We start from the raw sequence: 22,858 nt of genomic DNA, 5'->3' as shown, positions 1-22,858 counted from the left end.
TTGCCACCTCACCTCTTGAGAGCATTGTTTCAATATGACTTTAAGTGCTTCCAATGTGGAGTTTGCGTATTTGTTCTGTGAAAATGTTGTGTTCTCCTGGTTCTTCAACCCATATTCCAAGACCTGATTGATAGGTTAATTGTGCCTTGTAAATTGCTCCTAGTGTAGTCGGGGTCTGGAGAATTGGATGCAGATGGGTGCTTGAGGGTTGGACCCTTCAATGGATTGAAGGGCTGGTTTCCTCGCTGTTGCTCGAAATGAACCTGCATGGTAACTTCAATTTTTTAGTGTGGCTGGTATGAATTAGGTTGTATGGATCGATTTTGTATCACATCCAGTGCATAGAAAGAGGTTTTTGATTTACCACAAGGTGTGATTTTTTTTTAAAATGGCGGTGCTGCTGTGTGGAGACACAGTGCTGCTTCACAGGGTCCTACTGCCCGGAGCCAATCCCCATGATTCCCTACAGGCTTTAAAGGCCCGTTAAAGGACCCAATGTTTTTTTAAAATCCTGCAACAACAGAGATGTATGCCGAAGATAGCAATGCCTGTGCTGGGCAGTGCACCCTGAGGGTTTGAAGATTCTGTTCTATCAACGGATTGGGGCAGGGCCCCAGAAATGGGGAGAAACATCCACCCCATCCCCCTTCCTGGTGGAGAAGGAGAAGCGTGGGAGACTACCCTTCAAGGAAGGTGACCAGGGCAGTGGACCAAGGGGCTCAGAGGCTGAAGCCGTGGGCTGCTGTGACTGGCTTCTGGAAACCGGATATTGGAACTGGACTTAGAGAGGGTGCTGAGGGCAAGAAGGACTCCCGAAGGGCCTTTGCCACTGAAGAGGTTTGGACCTGGACCTGGAGTTGCTGATGGTTTGACCTTGAGTTTGTGAGGCTGCAGAGACTGTAAGAGTGCTGGAGACGAATCCATAGACACTCCGTGTCCATGAGAGGACTCTCTTCTTCTCTTTCTCTTATTGTTAGGGCAGATAAAAGTTGAAGCAGATCATATCATAAAAAGGGCCTTTAATATTCCAGTGGGAGCTTTGATTCATTATGATAGGTATGAGTTTTTAAAAAAAAAATTGAAAAATAGGTCCTAAACAAATCCATGTAAACTTTCTTGTTTTGTGTTGGCTCCTGTCCATCGTGCGTTGCAGGTGATGTACAGAAAGGATCTGCCTGGGAGAACTCCTCTCATTGCCAGCCAGGCCGGATCCTGGAGCTTATTAGTGAGTTCTGGCAATGAGGCATTTCACCAGATGATCTAGGTGCTTGGGGAACCCCTCACAGTATCCATTGTGTCTTTGATCATTAATGTCTGCAAGTCTTGTGGTCAAAGGGGTTTGTCTGGAAGAAATTTTCCATGGGGTGGCAACAAGGCCAAGTCCATCTTGTAGAATACCTGAGACAGGTTGAACCTCTGCAATTATAGTTGCTTAATGCCAACATGCTTTGGTAACACACGCTGCCTGATGTAGCCACACACCTATCAGGATGAAGGCCACATTGAGTAGACCCTTGCCCCTGTTCTCCAGTGACTTGTACATAGCCACCTGTCAGACCCCTTCCAACCTGGATCCCCAGATGAGCTGGGAAGATGGCTTGGGTGACTGCCATGGCAGAGGTGTGGGTGATAGGCCACATCTGCACCAACTACAGCAGTCCTGAGAGCATCTCACACCTAATGAACTCATTCCTCCCTGTATGCTGAGAAGGAGCGAGGCTCCCAAGGATCCACTGTTAGTAGACCTTCCCTATTTGCTCTGACCAATTTTTGTTATATTCCTCGGCCCCTCCGAACCATTGTACGACTATCTAATCCATTGATTTATTTAAAAAAAAAATTTGAAATAGACTTTATTCACATACATTTTTCACATTCTTTGTGTCGTATTCATTTGTACATTCTATTATTATACCTTGTAGCATTAATCATTCATAGCTTCATTGCTATGAATGTTACCCACCCCCAGAGTTACTCCTGCTTTTGTGGTTTGAAGGGCTTCCCAACCAACCTTGGCCTCTCAATGCCCGGTAGCTGAAGGATCTTGGAAGATGGCTTGGGTGACTGCCATGGCAGAGGTATGGGTAATAGGCCACAAGATTAATGGATGAAAAAAGGGACATCCATTTTCTATTAGTCTGTAATTAGATAAATATCCAATGTGGGGAGACCATGTTGCTTTAAGGAAAAGACGAAAGTTGGAGTACCAGTGATGATTTATGATGTACTTAACCTTGAGATGCAGGTATCTGATTGAATGCATTGTGACCAGTGAAGAGATATTTCTGTTGAGGCTGGAGGAAGCTCTTTATAAATTCACAACACAGACTGTGGTCTTTGAATACTCCTAAACACTGTGAATTCGTGAGTATTAAATGTGATGTTTGGATTTGCCACTTAGTTTATCTTAAGCTCTTTGTCTTCATTGCATCTTGAAATATCTGGCAATGTATTACTTTCAACATTTTATTCAAGGGTTTAATTGCCATCAATTCAATTAGGTATTGTTGCCAGGGTAATGTCCAGCTTTCTGCTACAGAATCCACTGTATCATAAAGCATTACAGCACAGTAATGTCCATGATGTTGTGCCAACCTATAGAAACCTACTCAACAATCTAAACTTGCCCTGGGAATAAGGTGCTGGTTTCCATCCTATCTAGGCATCTTATAATCTTGTACATCTCTGTTAAGACACCTCTCATCCTTTTTTGCTCCACAGAGGAAAACCTCAGCCCCATTAATCTTGCCTCATAAGACATGCTCTCCAATCCAGGCAAAATCTTGATAAATCTCCTCTGTACCCTCTCCAAAGCTTCCACATCCTGAGGTGACCAGAACTGAATGCAATATTCCAAGTGTCGTCTAACCAGAGTTTTATAAAGCTGCAACATTACCTCATGACTCTTAATCTCAATTCCCAACTAATGAAGGCCAGCGTAGGAGGAACTCTGGGTGAGGTAGCATCCATATTTTGTGGTTTGAAGGGCCCCTCAGTGAACATTTTGGATTGGGCCTCTTTATCAAGACTGGTATTTAATATTATTTGCATCCCACTAGCAGACTTTGTACTTGACCAAATATTATTTCATATGGTAATTTCTACCAGATATTTGTTTTTTTCAGGAAAGAATGAGCAGGAAATCTTTTTTCCTTTGTAGGTAAATGGCTGACTGAATAGTCAGTGATGGTATATCTTTTAGCTTTCAGAGGAGTGACACAAGTTCCTGCACAGTTAACTTAATAATGAATTTAAGTGACTGAACAAAAATTGGGTACGCAACTTTTACATGGTAACTGATTAATTCAGTTGTTAGCAAGGCACTAGATTTTGGGAATATTTCAGAGCAAGAACATCAGGTTTTGACACCATGAGGAGAAATTAGGTGTTGGTTAGAAAGGAGAGTTTTAAGGAACATCATAATAAAGGGCAGAGAGCACCAGAGGGGTGTTGGTCCAAGCAGTTGAAAGTGGAGCAATGTAAATTTGGGGATATGCAAGAAACTGAGCTCCCAGAAATCTTTACAGACTTTCCAGATGGGAGAGATCAGAATCACATTGCAATGGGGTCATGAAATAAAGAGATACATTTTTAAAAATTAGGTATATTTGAACTTGGAACCAGTGCAGATCAGGCTGAAGTTAAACGAATTTAAAACCTAAAATCTAGAACATAGAATAGTAACCTGAATAGGCCCTTCATCCTATGATATCTATGGCAACTCTACTGTTAAGTTAAACTAATCTTAGCTGCCTGCATGTGAGTTTGCTGCTTGTTTATGTGCCTGTCTAAATGCCTCTTAAATGTTGCTTCTTTATCTGGATCCATCACTTCCCAGGTACCTACCTTTCGGTGTATATTTTTTAAAAAAGTACTTCACAATTCTCCTTTCAAACCTCCCCTCTCGTGTTAAATCTCTGCTCTCTGGTATTTGGCATTTCCACCATTGGAAAAGATTGACATCTATCCTATTGATGCTTCTAATAATTTTACATGCATCTATCAAGCCATGCCTTCAGAAACTATCACTCCAGACAAAATAATCCGAGTTTGTCTTAACTTTTCCATTGTAACTAATGCTGTCCAATCCAGGCCACATTCTGATGAACCTCTTCTGCAAATCCTCCATATCTTTCCTGTACTGTGTCAACCATACTCCAAATGTGGTCTAACCAAAGTTTTGTTCAGTTGCAACAGGATGCACCAACTTTTATACTCAATTACCCGACCAATGAAGGCAAGCATGTCATTTGTCACATGCATTGCCACTTTCAGGTCGCTCTGGACGTAAACCCAGAGATCCCTTGGTACATCAATGCTCCTAATGTATGCTTTCCTCTTGCATTTGACCACACAAAGTGCAACCCCTCACATTTGTATGGATTAAAATCCATCCTCCATTTCTCTAGCTGATCCATATCCTTCATCTTTGTCCACACTCTGCTAATTTTTGTGTTGCCTGCACATTTACTGATCACCCCACATACCCTGTCATCCCGTCATTTCCTTGTATATGTATAAATAAATGATAGAGGACTTCTGTTTGTGAGATAACAAAAGCCCCCCCAACACTGATTCTTGCAGAACATGACCAATCGCAGACCTTCAGTCAAAGAAACACTTTTCCACCACTACTCTGTCTTCTGTGGCCAAGCTAATTCTGAATCCATGCTGCTCTTTCACTGTGGATCTAGGTGTCTTAATCTTCATTAGCCTACTATAAAGGATCTTGTCCAATGCATTACTAAAGTCCATGTGGACAACAACACTTGCTGCCCTACCCTCATCAATAATCTTTGCCAACTCATCAAAAAAAACACCATCAAGTTTGTAAGATATGACTTCTCCTGCACAAAGCTATTCTGACAATTTTTAATGTCCATAATTATACAGATGTGTGTAAATTCCATTTCTAAGAATCCTCTCCAACAATATCCATGCCACTGATGTAGGGTTTACTGGCCTATAATTCCTTGATTTTCCCCTTTGATCCTTCTTGTTGGCTCCTCTCCTGTTTTCTGGGACTTCTCTTCTGTCTCGAGAGAAAAGAAAGATCTCTTTTAAGGCCCCAGCAATCCTCTCTCTTGATTCTCTCAATAACCTGGGATAGATCCCATCAGGTCCTGGGGACTTAGGTACCTTAATGTTCCAAAAGACTCACTCCTTTTGTGAAAAATCCCGGGTTTAGAATATTGCCATACCTTTTCCCAATCTCACTATTCCGTATGTTCTTCTACTTGGGGAATATCAAGGTGAAGTTCTCATTTAGTACCTTGCCCATATCTTCTGGCCTCAGCCTTAATTTTCCTCCTCGTCTTTCAGTTGGCCACCCTCTCTGGCTACCTCTTTATTTTTAGTGTGTATAAGATATTCAGGATTCTTCTTAATCCTACTTCTCAGGGACATTCATGGCAGCCTTTTGTTTAGCCCTCCTGATTGCCTGTTTAAATTCTTTCATACTTCCTTTCAATTTCTCAAAAGCTCTGCCCAATTACAGCTCCTTTTCCTTTTTGATGACATTTACAACATCTTTCATCATCCAGAATTCCTGAAATGTCATCCTTATGTTTTCTTCCTTATGGAAACCATTGGTTCTGATTTCTAATCACTTGCATATGACTCCTTCATATCAGATATAGACTTACCCAATCTGCTCCCAATCTGCTGTCCAATGATCTTACCTAATTGTAATTTGTATTCCCCCACCCCCCCCGTCATTTCAGATTTCAGATTTATTGTCAGAGTACATACATGACATCACACACAACCTTGAGATTCCTTTTTTCTGCGGGCAAAGCAGAATTGCCATTAAGTGCAAAAAAATAAACTACACAATGTAAACAAAAAAACTAAACCAATAATGAATATAAACAAACTGCAATACAGAGAGAACAAGTGAAAATCAAAAAAGTGCACAAGTAAAAATCCTTAAATAAGTCCCTGATTGAGTTTGTTGTTAAGGAGTCTGATGGTGGAGGGGTAGCAGCTGTTCCTGAACCGGTGGTGCGGGTCTTGTGGCACCTCTACCTCTTTTCTGATGGCAGCAGTGAGAATAGAGCGTGTGCTGGGTGGTTTGGGTTTTTGATGATTGCTGCTGTAGTGGGGAGGGTTTTGCCTGTGATGTCCTGGGCTGTGTCCACTACCTTTTGAAGGGCTTTATGCTCAGGGGTATTGGTGTTCCCATACCAGACAATTAAGCAGCCAGAGCTCCAACCTTATCCGTAATTACCTGAAAACTTGCAGACGTGATCACTGTTCCAAAAATGTTTTCCTTTTGTAATTCTTATTACCTAGACAGGTTTAGTTCTCAATACAAGTCAAGTTTTGCCCCTTCCCTGGTGGAACTGTTGTCATTCTGTTTCAAGAAAACCTCTTGGATGCACCTAACAAGCCTCCTCCACAAAAGATATGTTCCGCAAATTATAAATACAGGAAGTCAGATTTTGGATGAACTTATTTATGGAGAGTCCAAGATGGAGTTTGGGTAGAGTGCATTAGAATTGGAAAGCGTTTGGATATCAAAGGATGAGAATTTCCACAGCAGATGAACTTAGGTAATGGTGGACCCAGTGAGGTCATGGACTTGATGTCAGAATGGAATCTTACCTTATTAGTGGTTAGACCAGGGTAAGCTCATAATGAGGGAATTATTTGCTAATAAAGTATTTGCTATTGAAGTAAAGCTGCATGTGATATTTATTGAATTTGATGTGTTTTTGGAAACTGCATAACAGGCCTCATGCAGGTAAGAAAAAGGACAAGATCCTTGGCAGCTCTAGAATGTGGTTGTGGGGGAGGAAGTTATTGTCCTCAGGACAGATGAGAGTAGAATCAGTTAAGTATAGATGTTGCATTTTTGCACCTTCCTTGCTGATTTTCCCATTGTTAAACAACATCAGGACTAATTTTCAAAACAATGAAGCAACCAGAAACTCATTCAATATCCAGAGAGCAAATTGTTTGCTGTTTAATTAGGGCATTCAGTGATCAAACATTACTAGGAGTTATAGTTATTAGAGAGCAATGGAACAATTAAATCAAACATCCAATTGCGGTTAGGTTTGTGTGTCCTAATTCTCAGGTTATAATGCTCTTCTTTAGATTGAAAAGTTTGAAATACAGTTTTCAAATACCTGGTTTGATGAGCTTCATGGTAATTGTAAAAATAGTGACATATTTAATATTAGAGAGGAAACCTTTTTTATTTAGTGCCTCAGCCGTTTCAGGTTATTTGTTACACAGTTTGCAAGATTTCAATGAGATTTTTAAAACCTAGTCGACCATGAGTGGGGTTCCCTGACCACAAGTGAGTTTCTTGTTTACTGGAGGTCAGCAAATGTAGCCCCTCTTTTCAAGAAAGACAGAAGAGGAAAGCTTGGTAATTATGGACCTCTAAGACTAACATCATAGTAGGGAAGTTATTTGAGAAATTGTGGACAGGAATAACTGTCTAATCAGAGACCGTCCACGTGGCTTTGTGAAAGGTAGTTGCCGTTTGTCCAATCTGATGGGATTTTTGAAGAATTAAGCAAGTGTATCAATAAGGACCGAGCAATGGCTATCGTTTATGTGGATTTCATTGAGGCGTTTGACAAGCCCCCTATGGAAAACTCGTCCTTAAAAAAAAAAAGGACCCATGTGAACCAAGACAACTTGATAAAAATCATTCCATTATTGACCGGACAACAAGAGATAGGATAATTGTCCACATCCACAGGACCATAAGAGTTGCAGAGCATATCACTAGGGTCGTGCCCCACCCACCACTGACATTATCTACTGGGGTCATTTTTTGAAGAAGGCATGCAAAATTGTTGAGGCCCTCTGATATCCCACACACAGCATCTTTCAGCTGCTCCTGTCGGGAAAGAGATACAGGAGTATAAGAGCCAGAACCACCAGGCTGAGAACAGCTTCTTCCCACTGGCAATGAAACTGCTGAATGTCTATGAATGGCTTAATCTGGCTCTCTGAGACCCTTGTATTTATTTAACAATATTTATTTATTTTTATACAGGTATGTGTAGAAATGTACTGAATATGTTTGGTTGTGTGTTTGCACTGAGGACCAGAGAATGGTGCTTTGTCAGATTGTATTGTACAATCTGATGATAATAAACTTGAACTTGACAAAACGGTGGAGGGTCATTTTACTGATTGGATACTGTTACTAGTGATGCAGCTTAGGGATTGGTACAAGGACTTTTTTTATTTATAATGTACATGAATGATTTGGATGTGGGAGGCACATCAGAGACAGAAGATATGAAGATTAGGAGAGCTGTGTATTGTGTGGAGGATAGTCTTGGGGTACTGAGTAATATCAATGCGTTGGTGAAATGAGTTGTTAGGTGTGAGGTGGTGATTAATCCAGATAAATATGAGGTGATGCATTTTGGGACTACTAATGAGGCTAAGACATTTTGATGAATAGTAAGGTCTTAGCGAGCATTGATGAACAAAGCATCCTTGGAGTTCAATCCAGAGATCCTTGAATGTGGCAGTGCTAGTAGATAACGTGGTTAGGAAGGCACGTGGGATACTGGCCTTTATTAGTTGGGGTTTTGAATGCAAAAGCACTTTAATTCAGCATTAAATGGAGTATTGTGTTCAGTTTTGATCACCACACTATAGGATTGGATGTGATGATGCGTGACTGAGTGCAGAGGAGATTCAACAGGATATTTTCTAGGAGGAGCATTTCATTTATGAGGAAATACTGATGAGGTTCAGTCAGTTCCCCCTGGAGTGGAGGAGGTTGTGGGAAGAATGTAACATAATTGAGGTATATAAAACTGTTATGAGGGCTTTAGATTACAGAATAATTTCCCATATAAGAGGTAAACAAAAAAAAGTAGTTGCTTCTGGGTAAGGGTTAAGAGATTCAGAGGGGACCTGACTCTCTTACGGAGAGTAGTAAGTAGTGGAAGGCACTTCCAGAGGGAGTGGTTGAAATGGCATCATTAAAAGCATTTAAGAAGTCTCTAGATGGACAATTGAATGGGCATGGAATAGTATTGCCCAAGCGCTGAGAGATGGGATTATTGCAGATGGTTGCCCACTTGTTGGCATAGATATATTGGCCTGAATGTCTCTGAGTCTAACTAAAGCAGCATCAAGTAGAACCATAGAACATTGCACCACAGAAAACAGGCCCTTCAGCCCCTAGTCTGTGCCAAACTATTATTTCTGCCTAGTGCCACTGACCTGCACCTAGTCCATAGCCTGCCATACCTCTCCCATCCACGACCCTGTTCAAATTTTCCTTTAACATAAAAATTGAGCTCGCATTCACCACTTCAGATGGCAGCTTGTTCCACACTCTCTGTGTGAAGACGTTCCCTTTAATGTTCCTCTAAACTTATCCATAGCCCATGTCCTCTGGTTTGTATATCACCTACCCTCAGTGGAAAAAAGCCTACTTGCATTGACTTTATCTATGCCCTCATAATTTTGTATACCTTTATCAAATTTCCCCTCATTCTTCTACGGTCCAGGGAATAAAGTCCTAACCTGTTTAACCTTTCCCTGTAACTCAGTTCCTGAAGTCCGGGCAACATCCTAGTAAATCTTCTATGCACTCTTTCTATCTTATTGATATCTTTCCTGGAATGAGGTGACTAAAACTGCACATAATACTCCAGATTTGGCCTCACCAATGTCTTCTACAACTTTATCATAACATCCAACTCCAAAACTCATTATTTTGATTTATGAAGGCCTATATGTCAAAAGCTTTTTTTTAAACCCCATCTACCTGTGATGCCACTTTCAGAGAATTGTGTCCGAAAGGCATGGTTCGATCCCTCTGTTCTACTGCACTGCTCAATGCCTGACCATTTACTGTGTATGTCCCACCTTGGCTTTTAGATTTGCTTTGAGGTGAGCAATTTAACAGACGGTTGGAGAACTAGATTTTGAAGAAGTTTTTGAAATTGGATTGCCTGGTCATAAATGTGGGAAGGTGAAACTGTCTTTGGGAAGAGAATTCCAGACTTCAGGAAAGGTCACTGGAATCACATGCGTCAGTGATAAATTAGAGAGAGAGGAGAAAAGAGGAAGAGAGTTAGTTGGTAGTAGATGTTTTTATTAAAAAAGCACTGTGGCAACATGTGGTGTAGTTGGGCAAACAAGCTGAAATTACAGAATTTTGATACAGTATTTTACTAAATCTTTTGCAAACTTTTATGGGTCCCCTTTGAGCATCTACCAATTGTAAGACTTAAGAATTCTGGTGGTTTGAAATCTAAGGTATTCTATCACCTTCCAGAGGTTGCACATCAATATAATGCAACAGAGATGGGGAAAGCCCCCCCCCCCCTGAGAAACAGACTCCACAGCATCAAATTGTGCACCACCAATTTGCTCTAATATCAGCATTATTTTGGGTAATTTCATCTCTGCCAATTACAACACATTCCCCATGTTATTGGTTGGGCAAATAATCTGCATTGCCAAATTTTTGATGATCTCTTGATGTATTTTAATATTTTGAGGGTTGGAAATTTTGGAGAATTTAATTAGCACTGCAGAATATTAATGGTAAAATTATAGAAATGTGTTAATTATAGAATCAGATATCATGGATGTTGCCCTTCCCCACCCCCCTCCTCCCAGGCCATTGTAAATCGGGGGGAGAAAAAAAGCCTTGTGAAAGTGATCCAGGGGCTTCTGGTTTGGCAGGATTGCAAACACTCTTCTGGAAGTTTGAATATAATTGGGTTGGTGAACCCTGATGGGTCATGTATGTGGTAATGCTCTTGTCAGGACCAATGATCGGCACCATGCCTTTCAAAGTACTGTAATACTGTATTCAATCAAATTCTTGACAAAGGTGTGGGGGGGTGGGGGGAGTAAATAATTATGCTGTCTGTTTCTTTTATTTGTCTTCCTAAAACCAGAAAATTCCCAGCTATAATATTGCACTAGTATAGACAAAAGTTAGGCTTGTAGATGCAGGCTAGTATCATCTGTCAGAACTGATCATGTGGCAGCAAGTGAAGTGATGTTGCAAATAAGCAGCCAGGGTCCTCCAAACTGTTTTCTTCTCTCAGTCTGAGATTTAACTGGAAGCAGTCTTCTGTATGAAGTATTGTACAGTCCGTTTACGATGGTGCTTTCTATATGTGGCTATTAAACACAACTGTCCACGTGGACCTTCTACAGTACTTGGGTTTGATAGAATTGAGGCAGCTGTAATGTGTCCTGCAAAAGGAAAGACTTGGTTCACTACAGTACCTGGTTTCAAAGGACTGGCAACAAAAACTGTTTTTTGCTTGCTTTTTATTAATGCTCCATTTTGCTTCCCATTCAGTTTTGTTTTTAGTTCCTGTTTTTGATCATCTCTGAATAAGGACCACACAAGTGCTCCCAGGATTGTACACAATCCCATTGTGCTGCACATCATTTGGAAATGTAAAGGTTAATTCTGTGATCTTCCTGTTGGCTTTCTTTCCACTGATAGCCATCTCCATTAAGCATAATTAAGGTTGGGATCTTCATTGTTTTGGAACAGGAAATGTATCCCATCAATACAATGATCAGCATATGGATCCTAATGCATTTCACCTTCCCGCTGCCTTGAATCTGACAGAAATGTTTGTTTTGTTTTGAGAGCTTAATGACAACTGCTATAAATAATGAAATCTTTCCATGTCCAGTGTTTGGTTCTTGCCAGTCGTTTGTTGGGGTTTTTGGGGGGGGGGGGGTGTTGGTGGTGAAGGAGATGAAGACGGGGAATGATGCTCCTTTAATAAAAAAAATTTTATTTGCATGGTGGCAACATTTTTAAGAGGCTGTTTATATGCTCCCGTTATGCACGGAAAGGTTCCTTAAGGATGTGTTTATCTACTTAATGTCTGGTTTAAGTGACTTTTAAATCCCCTGAACCCTGGATCAATGTTCACTCTGTCCAAGGATGCATGTGCATGATGTGTATTTTACTCCACTCTCGAACTGGAACTGGCATGTCTGTCATCTGTTGCCAATTGCTTGTATCTTGGCTGGATATCAGTGCAGGTGTTAGAATTGTATCAGTGCCCGGACTCTTGGGCATTGAAATTTGTTCATTGAATTCCAATTTTGTGTGGTTTTCAAGGAAAGTGGTTATAGAGACTTGCAGTCCCAATCACATAGCACCTTTTGGTTTGAAAGATGTTTGGCAATGAAGTTTTAATACATCATGAAAAAGATCATTTACAAGCGACTTTGCAGAGGTTTGGTATGACTTTGGAAACCCTGGCAAATTTCTATAGAGGTGTGGTGGAAAGTGTGCTGACCGGCTGCATTACGGTCTGGTATGGGGATGCCAATACCCCTGATCAGAAAGCCCTGCAAAAGATATTGGACACAGCCCAGGACATCCCATGCAAAACTCTCCCCATCATTGAGAACATCTACTGAGAATGCTACCATCAGAGAGCATCAAGGATCCACATCACCCAGCACATGCTCTTTTCTCCTTGCTACCATCAGGAAAGAGGTAAAAGTGCCACAAGACTCACACCACCAGGTTCAGGAACAACTGCCACCCTCCATTATCAGACTCCTCAACAAAAACTCATTTAAGGACACTTATTTTTGGACTTTATTGATTTTTTTTTTCCCCTCTCTCTGTGTTTATGTTTCATTATTTGTTTATATGTATACATATCTTTTTGAGTACAGTTTTTGCACTCCTATTGAGTGGTAATTCTACCTCACCTGCAAGGAAAAAGGATCCCCGGTTTGTATGTGATGTCACGTATGTAATCTAATGATAAATTTGATCTTTGATGTTGGATGAGGTACTTCCATGTATAATCCACATTGGAATCTTTTTTTCTGACATCAAGTGACACCATTTGATGGCTTTATAACAGAATGTAACCATGGCCTTATCTAGGATTTTGGGCTGGATGGGGAACCTCTGGGCAGAAAACCAGGATAAGGTACCTGCAAAAATGCACCCATAATCTTAGAGATTATCTAATCCTAACAGTCAAATCAAAAATTTATATGCAAGCTCTACTTTTGCAAAGTGGCAGTTAATATGCAGGAACCACTGGTAATATTGCTTTGCCTGACTGGTATCTCCACCGAGGCCAAGGACTCATTGATGTACTTCTTCCATTCCACAGGAAGTTGCCAGACACATCCTGCAGTGTCGTCTCATTTGCTGCTCAGTGTTGCATCATGAAGGTTACCCAGCTCACTAAACACAATGAAAGGACCTTGTTTAGTTTGATTTTAGTAAGGGACAGGTGGCATCATGCGGACTAGGTTTTGCTTACCACAAGTGCTGGCAGCCATGGACTGGACGTGAGTTCATGAAGCATTCCATTAATAAGTCAGCTCTTTTTGTGAGTAAAGGTTTTGTCTCCCTCAGTGTGCAGTACATAGATCACAAAAGAGGTTTCATCATGGTGAATGCTGTATTTCTGGGAAGCGCACTTGACAATGAACTTGCTGAGGAAGTTAACACTGCTAGACATTTTCAGTGATTAAGAATGAATTCTAGGAGATGATAGCTATCGACATCTCTACTTTTCACACCAGTATGTTTCCCAGCTGGAGCTTTGGAAGCTGAGCGGTGATCTGATCGAATGGATACTTAGAGGCATACTTTCCCTGGGCTGAAATATCAAATACTAGAGGTATGGGTTTAAGGTGAGAGGTGGAAAGGTTAAAGAAACCTTACAAAGCAAGATTCCTTTAACACCGAGAATGATGTGTCTGGGAAAGTGATGACAACAGGTGTAAACAGCCATGATTAAGAGGTATTTTAGGCAGTTAAGTGGACAGACAGGAAACAGAGGGATATGGACCATGTATGTGCAAATGGGATTTATTTAGTGTGGCATCATGGTTGGCACAACCTTGAGTCGACGAGGCTGTTCTTGGGCTGTACCCTTCTGTTGTTGACTGTTTTCCTTTTAATGTGTTGCTGGAGACTTGATTGGGTATTAGCTTGAAATAATTGTGCTATGGATGCAATCAAATTTCTAGATATCTGTACAGTGTGTCCTTGGTGCACGAGGTGTTGGGCTTGTGGTTGTGGAGGTTGAAGGAAAAATGTAGGGTGTCTACGAAGTAATAAAAGGGCAGCACAATGACTGCTGATAGAATCACTGCCTCCTGGCACAGACTGGAGCTCGGTCTGACCTTGGGTGCTCTCTGTGGTGAAAACACATATTCTCTCTGTGACCATGTAGGCTCCCTCCTGGCTACTTCGGTTTCTTCACTCATCCCAAAGATGTGTGGCTTGGTAGGTTGATTAGCTCCTGTTGCCCCTCAACAGGAGGGGTAGGTTTTGAAGTCATTTATGAGAATGTAGGGAGAATAAAAAGAGACTAATGTAGGATTAGTGCAAATGGACTCTGGGTTGAAGGGCCTGTTTCTGTACTATATTTTGCTATGACTAATCACACCAAGGATTGTGCTTGTTCACCAACGCTTACTTTTTCCATGCACTAGTATCTAACTCTGAGTGGAATTGTGAGAGAGCATACATAGGTACCTCCCCACTCCACCTGTGCCTTGTGGGTTTAGTACCTGTGAAAACTGGGCAGGACACAAGAAGGAAAGAAACAATGAAGAAAAATAGAGATTTTCAACTTTGGAACAAAACATTGTTTGCAAAAGCTTTCCATGTATGCATTTATCATTCATTTTTGTTTCGGCGTGTTCTTCAGGTATTTCACCTGAATGGCTTCTTGCTTTAGTTGTCCTTTTGGGTAACGATGAGATGTGGGGGAGAATGCAATGAACAAATGTAAGAAAATCTCTTTTCTTCTGGTCAGACGCACTCATCAATGACACAGTGAGTCAATGCTGTGGTGTGATAAAATTCTCCAAGTATACATTTCTGTCTTTAATTTTCTAATTAAATCAAATTAGCCTTGGTCACAGATTCATTATCCCGATTGACCACAATGAGGCCAGAAACCACAACAGTTATGAACCACAGGGGTTTAGGCAGACTGTAACTGGACTAACCCCTAATTTGTGCCAGAAATGTTTCAGTTTCTGGTCATATTATCAAACTATGAGCAACAATTTGCTTCATCTTTTGTGCAGTTAAAGCACCCACAATCTATATATTCTAGCAACAAAATGAGATCTTGTTCAGTTCCAAGAACAAATGGCTTGAGAAAATGCCATGACTAATCTATACAGTTCAAGTCACAATGCAGAATCACAAATGGAGTCGAGAAAAAAATTAAGATGTGCTATCGTTTATGGTTAGAGTGATAGAGTAAAATTGAGCAATATTATAAGATCATTCTACTATTTTACACTGATGAAATGGTAATGAGATAGGTGGAGTCCATTTGGTCCTTCTCTGGAAGAACTGCACAACCAGTCCCAAGTATCCATTCAATTTCTTTTTAAAAGTTGCCTCTGAATCCACTGCTGTTCCCAACAATGTATTTCTGATAACTACTCAATATTTTAATAAATATAAATTTTATTTAAAAAATCTCCTTTTCTAAGTTTTTGCACTTTTTGCCACCCCCATCCATCCACTCTCCCACCTGTGTAACATAAAGAACCCCAAAGATGCTGGAAATCTGCAATAAAACAATATGTTGGGAAATATTCAGCAAGGTCAGGCAGCATCTCTGGAGAGAGAGAAACAAAGTTTAACTTTTTCAGGTTGTTGCCTTTCTCCAAAACTTTTTCTGGTGAACGATCATGGACCTGAAAGATTAACCGTTTCTCGCTCCACTGGCAGCTATTTCCATGCAGATTTGCTGATTGAATTTCTTTGCTACACTGGGGTGGCATGATTAGTGTAGCACAATGCTGTTACAGCACCAGCGACTGGGGTTTGAATCCAGTGCTGTCTGTAAGGAGTTTGTACATTCTCCCTGTGGGTTTCTGCCACGTGCTCATTCAAAACTTGTCATAATGTAGGTCAAGTGGGTATAATTGAGCAGCACGGGCTCGAGGGCCGAAAGAGCATGTTACCATGTCGTATGTCTAAATTTCATTTGGATTAAGACAGTGATCTGTGTTCAGCCATGTGGCAGTTTGTAAAGTGGTTTGGCAGAAGGAGCAATTTTTTTGTGTGTGCGTGTATATGTACGTGCTTGTGTGTTCTACTTTAGGTTTCCTCTAAACCAGACTACTCTCAGGCCTGGGCATTGGGTTACAATTCCTGAAGGAAAACACACAGAAAGGGGAAGGGGAGTGTATTGTGGGGGGTGGGAGGTGGGGGGAGATCCTCAGCAACAACCAAAGGGTCTTCGTGAATAGATTATTTTTCACACCTGCAGCTTCACTGAACTATGTGAAGGGAAACTTTTGCTTCTGGAGGAAGGTCCCAAAAGTATAGTGTGCTAAGGATTGCCGAACAAGAGCCAAAGCAGTGCGAACCTGTTAAGATAAAGATGAACATCAATCTTGCACATTGATGATAGAATATCTGGAATGTTTTGCAGTTTACAGAATATTGTTACATTATTGAGGTCACAGACCTCAATAATGTTCTAGAATTTATTTCTTGTCCTCCCTTAGAAGAGGGAGGGTGTGTCATGAATTGTGGACTTATAAGGAATACAAATTGATTCAGATTGTATTGACTGCCTCTATCCACTCTCATGCATTTAAATGTCCATCATAACTGCAAGGGCTTTAGCTTACTGAAAGACCAACTACTGTGTGATGATGAGAGTTATTGCCTGGCAGCCAGGAACCTTTCATTCTCCTTGGCAAAGGGAGAGTTATTGTATCTACTGACCAACTACCTCTTGTCTTTGGTGTTGCTCTTCCCACCCTAGAAACTGGAACTAGAATGTTGAGCGGGTATATATATTTTATACATCAAGAAGGTGATGAGCATAGCTCTCTTTGCAAGTCATAATATCCTTGCTTTTGGACATTTTGATTGAGAAAACAACTGTGCAATTAGGTATAGATGGACCACGACATAAAATGTTCCATCTTACAATATTTCAAAGTTATGATGGTCAGAATCCGAACTTTTGAGTTTGCGTTCTGATGTTTATCTGCACTTGCAATGTCCTGGCTACCCACGCATACTAACTCCCAACACCACGGTCGCTCAGGCATCTGAGTTCCCAAAGCCACAGTTTTGATTTACGACAATTTTGACTTGTAATGCGGGTCCCGGAAACGAACCCCATCGTAAGTCGGTGTCAACCTGTACTGCAAGTTGGTCTTTGCATCTGATGACCTTAAACCATTTTCTATTGCATTGGGACAAAATGGTGTGGAACATTTGTGCAGAAAAGACTATTTGTGCTGTAGTGGAGGTGAACAGCTGGGTTAGTATTGGAGACCAGTTTGATCCAGTTGCCTATCATAGTTATTGGCCAGAAGTCAGACTGAATCTCAGTTAGTGGAACTGTATTTTTTTTAATAAAAGATTACAACTAATGAAAAGATCCATATTTTGGGATGTCCTAGCCCTGCTGAAACAGATCATTGGTCATGTGGGCTTGGAGGGCACCAAAAAGTTTCTAACCCGTAAACACTGACACACAGGCTGTAGGATGCAGCTCAAAAATTCCTGAAATCTGGACTGCTCGGGGATTGGGTTGATTTGGATTTTTGGTTTTTCCGGATTCTTGGGCAATACTTTTAAAATTCATATTTAAGGAAAATAAAGAAGTGATGAACAGGTACATTTTGATAGTTTATTAACTGAACATTTTTTCATATAAACTATAAAGTACAAAAATGCAAATAAATATTTATTTGTTTACTTCTGTATCTTCTGTGAACCTGTGGTGCTTACGCCCGCAGAGAGACAAAAGCCCACTAAATTTAAAGTTTGAGATGTTCAGATTCTTGGGTGGTCTGGATTTTGGACTTTTGCTGTAATGGGTCAGTGGCTGCCATACAAACATGAGTTAATGCAAACAAGTACATCCAGAGAGGAGTACAGCAAATAGAAGCAGGTATCGGGGCACAGATATCAAAGCAGCATTGTAGATGAAGAAGTCTCTGAGGAGAGTTATGAAGCTTGGACTGAAAACCAACAGTTAAACAGGGGTTATCCTGGGAAGAGAAAGAATGCCACTTAGCCAAAAAGAGAGACATGCATTATGGTTTCAAGTGAAGTCACATACCAGTGAATGGGAATGTTATGAACCAAGAATTAATATAGTACAGGAGAAAGTAATTTGATCCATCAAGGTTATACAGACAGGACCATCCAATTACTGGTAGTCTCTTTGCCTTTGGCCCTGCAAACGCTCTTTCCTTTTAAAACTCATAACTGAATCTGCACGTGCCACAGTTTCGGACAAGACATTTTTAAAAAAAAAAAGAAAAAAAATTATGTGGCTCTTCTTCCAATCACTTTAATTCTGTGGTCTGCGTGAGTCACAATTACAGTTTTTTTTATTGATTACTGGTAGGTCAAGGACCAGAGTTTTTAAAATATTCAGCATCATTTTGTTAAAATTGTGTCTCTTATTTATGAACCAGGTTCCCATTGGCTTTATGAACCGCTTTCTCCACATGGCCTGGTACCTTCAAAGATACCACCTCATATACACCCAGATATCTCTGTTCATTGCAGCCCCTTTCAAATCTGCACCATTGTTGGTCAGCCTGTTTAGATTATTACTATAGTATTTGAATTGTTTCATCAAAGCTGATTGCTAACATACTGAAAAGTATTACAGAATTGGCTCAGCAACAAATTTTATGTTAGAAATTCAAGCTGATGTACATACAACAAAACTGTTGATGTAAGATGTACAGCAAATGAAGAGCAAATTACATTTACTGCATAGACAAACCTCTGTGTCGTTCAGGGGAACGTGATGTTCTGGCTGAAGGCCTTGCAGCGGATATTGCTTCCTGGAACAGTAACAAGTGACCCTTTCTCATTTGTTCCTGAGCACTGAATATAGTCCATTATGTCAAAACTAATCACTGAGCATTACATTGTGATTAAATAATGCCAGGTCACAATATGAGAAAGACCATTTGGCTGATATTAATTCATCCATCCAGAAAATCACTGTTTACCACTAACGCGCCTTCTGCTAACAACTGTAGTCTAATTAATTCTGCATGAATTAAAGACTTCTAATTTCCGGGTCTTGGTCTGGAAAGTTATATTTAGTGAGCATTTTGCAACAGGATGCTGGAGGTTTTCTTTCCCGAAGACCAGCATCTGCAGAGTTCTGGAGTGATCAAAAAGCAAGATATTGAAGGAATTGGCTTTCCACAATTGATGATCTTTCTTTGTTGAGCTGCGTAGCACGTGGGGGGAAGGGGGTACCCATTGCATCAGATATAGTGGAATTGGGATTTGGAAAGTCCAGTTGGCTTGCCATTGGTTGAATGTGGGGGAGGCATGCAGAACAGACAAGGTTGTATTGGTTGCTGAGAGGGGGAGTTGGAATGAAGATAGTGATCAAGTTGATGGATGAGAGATATCAGATTGATGGGGTTGGGGTATATAAGGTTTAGACACCAAAAGAGAGCTGTCTTATCTTTAAAGAAGATACATAAGAATTTGAGCCTTTATTGAAATACTACATTTCTGCTTGTCCTCTTCCATGTGTGTGCCATCACATTTGATGAAACATTCTCTTCCATCTCCAATGTAATGTTACCTTCATTTACATCTATCATGTGCCCTCCTCTTCTAGCATTCTGAAGGACCTCTCCTTAGTCTCTCTGATAGTCCTTCCCAAGACTCCTCTCTTTGCAGGGCAGAGTTTGTGCATGTGAGTGGAGGTAATGGTCAATACTCTTGTGGGAATTTAGTGCTAGTGGCAAAAGATGAATATCCTAACGCACTTCTGCTGTGCATTTAGATTTTATTGATTCAGGTGAGAGGTCATCAATCTGAAAATGAACGTTGTATCTTTCTGATCAGATGATGCCTGATCTGCTGAATATTGAGAGGATGTTCTGTTATTATCTTTTAAATAAAAAAAAAGATTTATAACACAATACAAGCTGATTCTGGCCATTGAGATCCGTGGTTCCCAATTAACGTACAATCCTATCTGTTTTGGAAGGTGGGAGGAAACCAGAGAACCTGGGAAAATGCATGCAGGTCACGTGGAGAACGTACACACTCCTTACAGCATAGGATTTGAACCTGGGTCGCTGGCACTGTAATAGCATCACACTATCTGTGCCACCCTCTAGGGCACAATGCCAAAAAAAAGCATGGAGTGCTTGAAAAATTGCACCAATATAGAGTGAACCATTGCACACTCCCACCTGCCCGATGATCCTTAACTATCAGTTTCTGAGGATGACATGCAGGAGAGTGAATCCAAGAAAAGGAACTGGTCTAGGCAGAGCACCTGACTGACCAACTTGCCAATGTATTCATGGATATCTTCAACATCTTACTCCAGCAGGGCATGGTACCCACCTGTTTCAAACAGGCCTCAATCATACCGGTGCCCAAGGAGTGTGTGGTAACCTGCCTAAATGGCTAATGACCTGTGGCATTCACATCAAAAGTGATGAAATGTTTTGAGAGTCTGGTATTGAAACCTATTAGATCCTGTATGAGTTACAACATGAATCCGTTACAATTTTCCTACCATGGCAACAGGTCTACAGCAGATGCCAACTCACTGCCCAATAGCCTGGAACACCTGGGCAGCAAAGCCACACACATAAGGATGCTCTTTATTGACTACCTCATCATCCTCTCAAGACTAATCAGTAAACTCCTGGAACACCTGGGCAGCAAAGACACACACATAAGGATGCTCTTTATTGACTACCTCATCATCCTCTCAAAACTAATCAGTAAACTCCAAGACTTGGTCCTCCGAACTCAACTGGGTAATTGGATCCTGGATTTCCTCACCGCCAAACCACAATCAGTGAGGATTGGTAAGAACATCTCTGTCACTATCTATCAGTACTGGAGTGACACAGGGCTGTGTTCTTAGCTCCCTGCTGTACACGCTTTACACCTATGACTTGGTATGACAACAAAACCATGTAAAAATTTGCTGACTATACCATGGTGGTGGGTTGTATCTAAAGGGGTGATGTTTCAGAATACAAGAGGGAGACTGAAAACTTGGCTGAATGGTACACCAACAACATCTCACTCAAATGTCACCAAAACCAAGGAGCTGATTTGTGGACTTCAAGAAGGGAAAACCAGAGTATATGATCCAGTGATCATTGGGGGAATCAGAAGTGGAGAGGGTGAGCAAATTTAAATTCTTGAGAGTCCCCCATCTCTGAGGACCTTTCCTGGACCCATCACACTAATGTTATTGTGAAAAAAGCCTCTACTTCCTTAGGAATTGCGGAGGTTTGGTATGACATCAGAAACCTTGGCAAACCTGTACAGATGTGTAGTGGAAAGTGTGCTGACCAGCTGCATCATGCCTGGTATGGAGGCACCAATATCTCTGAGTGGAAAGCCCTGGAAAAAGGTTGTGGGCACAGGAAAACCTTTTTTTTCCCTCCCATCGAGAAAATCCACATGGAACGTTGCTGTCGAAGAGCAGCAGCCATCGTCAAGGATGCGCATCACCTAATACGTGCTCTGTTCTCGCTGCTACCATTAGGAAAGCGGTATAGGTGCTACAAGACTTGCATACCAGGTTCAGGAACAGCTGCTACCCCTCCACCATTAAACTTCTCAACAGTAAACTCAATCAGAGACTCTTTAAGAACTCTATTTTGCTTAATATTTATTACTGAATTTTTATCTTTTTCTGTATTTCCAAGTCCGTCTGTTTACATTTCTTTCTTTGTTTACATTTCCCTCTTTTGTATATGTACCTTAAGTACAGTTTTTTCCCCCACTACCAATAAGTAGAAATTTTGCCTGATCTGCAGGAAAAAAAATAAGGATTGTATGTGATGTCATGTATGTACTCTGACAATAAATCTGAACTTTGACTTTTGCATTTCAAAGCAATTTTGTACAACCTACTGCCAATCACTTTAATTATACATGGAGCTTTGAATGAAATTTTTGTGTTTACTAATACTGTTTCTCCATTGTCGGACTCATCAAAATGATATGTGCACCAGAAAATACAAACTCATTGTCTAAGACAAAGTCCGCTCAGTCTCTGAAACATTCCAGCCTTCAGGAGCTAATGTATGCCATGTATCACAGTTTGCAGCTTGCTGCTACTTTGGAGCTTTCCTTGATTAATACCAGATATTCTGCATTTGTCCATCAGCTCACAGAAGCAAGCAGATGAAGTGTAGACATTCGATGCCTTTGCAGGCTCCCCAAATTACATGGAGCAAGCACTGATGTGGACAGTGCAACTCCCATTTGCGGCATACAATTATCCATTAACATAAAGATGTGACATTCTCACAACAAGCACATATCAGAGGGGGTCAGAGGACCTGTGTCAATTTTGGAAGTAAAGCCCTAAAGTCTGTAGGCCCCGTGATTGAAGTAAAAACACAATGCTGGAGAAACTCAGCAGGTCAAACTAACCCCTTTCACACTGCCAGTTGAACATGGGTTGAACCTGGGAATTGAGTGGTTCACCTGCCAGTGTGAACATTCTGAACCTGGTAGAGGGAGTACAAATCGACTTGGGATTGAGTTGTTTCAACTCTGCTCCAATGTGAACAGCCTATGTCAGTTATCATTAGTGATGTTATTACCTATGTGCGTCATCCTGGCAGGAAACATTCAGTCTGACCAGGCTAGTGTTTTGTTTTTGAAGGTTTTTTGAGTAGATGTCAGTATTAGTGTATAGTGTTAGTGTACTTTTAGTATTAGTGTGTGGCCAACTCGGGAGACCGGGAGGTGTGAGAGCTCCTCGATAAGGGCCGAGGAGAAAATCTCCAAACATAACAGGCACCACAAAGGATGGTCTCTTATATGAGAGGGTCACCTGTAGACTCAGGGACCTAGATTTGACACTAGGTC

The 22,858-nt window shown here is 41.0% G+C and overlaps 1 protein-coding gene across 9 annotated transcripts in view; it reads left to right on the top strand.

Moving 5' to 3' along the window:
- LOC138745991 (DENN domain-containing protein 2A) overlaps positions 1-22,858 on the top strand; it is a 153,846-nt gene that overhangs the window by 60,390 nt on the left and 70,598 nt on the right. Inside the window, exon 1 of one of the 9 annotated variants that reach the window (XM_069903645.1) lies at positions 6,724-6,745. The exons of the other annotated variants lie outside the window; for them this stretch is intronic. The gene's annotated coding sequence lies outside the window, so the exon portion shown is untranslated. Of the gene's footprint in view, positions 1-6,723; positions 6,746-22,858 lie in introns of those variants that run through there. 9 annotated transcript variants of the gene reach the window in all.

The sequence above is a fragment of the Narcine bancroftii genome, chromosome 11, assembly GCF_036971445.1.
Source record: "Narcine bancroftii isolate sNarBan1 chromosome 11, sNarBan1.hap1, whole genome shotgun sequence".
Classification (NCBI taxonomy): domain Eukaryota; kingdom Metazoa; phylum Chordata; class Chondrichthyes; order Torpediniformes; family Narcinidae; genus Narcine; species Narcine bancroftii.
Note: the sequence above shows the minus strand (reverse complement) of the source record. Positions and strands in the feature narration are given on the sequence as shown.